Source organism: Myotis brandtii, unplaced genomic scaffold, assembly GCF_000412655.1.
Source record: "Myotis brandtii unplaced genomic scaffold, ASM41265v1 scaffold350, whole genome shotgun sequence".
Classification (NCBI taxonomy): domain Eukaryota; kingdom Metazoa; phylum Chordata; class Mammalia; order Chiroptera; family Vespertilionidae; genus Myotis; species Myotis brandtii.
The window spans coordinates 708,650-709,831 of NW_005363468.1; positions in this window are offsets into that span (position 1 = coordinate 708,650).

The following is a 1,182-nucleotide window of genomic DNA, read 5'->3' on the forward strand; positions in this document are numbered from 1 at the left end:
AAAGTGTCCCTTTGGAAATTCGACCAGGAGAACAGTTCAATTGCTCGCTATGACGTGTGCTCACCACCAGGGGATGGCACGGAACATGGCGGGCGACCAGCGGTGGCAGCGGGGTGCTGAAGGAACGAGGGAAGGAGGAGGTTTGGAGGCGGGGAGGGGGGGACCACGCAGTGGCGGGGGGCAACGCAGGGGGCTAGGGAAGGGGAAGGCGGGGAGGCGGGGGGGCAGGGAACCTGATTGGCCCTGATGGCCGGCCAGGCTTAGAGGCCCTACTTGTGCACATTTTTCCTGCACCAGGCCTCTAGTCTTATATAATAAAAGTGTAGCATGCAAATTGTCCCCTCGGCCGAAGTTCTTCTGGGAGTTTGATCAGGCGGCAGGCAGCTGGGGAAAGGGAGGGAGGTCCTGGACAGCTGCAGTGGCAGGCGGCTGGGGGAATGACGGGAGGCCCTGGCCAGCAGTCAGCAACCAGCAGCCGCTAAGGACCCTACTCGTACATGAATTTCATACACTGGGCCTCTAGTTAATAGTAAATGTCACTGTATATATCCCTCTTGGCATCTGCTTCCTAGAGAAACCAAACTGACAAAGAATGAACGGGCAATTTACTAAAAAAAACAAGCAAACAAACAAACAAAACTCTCAGTGTAAGTATACAAAGATACGTATGCAAATGAAACTAAACAACTTTCTTACACAATATACAAAAATAAACTCAAAATGGATTAAAGACTTAAATGTAAGACCTGAAATCACTCCTAGAAGAAAACATAGGCAATAAACTCTTTAACAGCAGTCTTAGCAATATTTTGGGGGATATAGATCTCCTTGGGCAAAGCAACGAACCAAAAATAAAAAAGGGAACTACATAAAACTAAAAAGCTTTTACACAGTGAAGGAAACCATTAACAAGATTAAAAGGCAATCTAATGAATGGTAGAAAATATTTGAAGATGATATATCCAATAAGGGATTAATATCCAAATGTATATAAAGAACTCTTACAACTCAACATTAAAAGAACACAATCCAATTAAAAATTTGGCAAAGAATTTGAATAAACATTTCTCCAAAGAAAACATATAAATGACCAAGAGACACTTGAAAAAAATGCTCAACATCACTAATCATCAGAGAAATGCAAGGCAAAACCACAAAGAGATATCACCTCACACTTGCCAG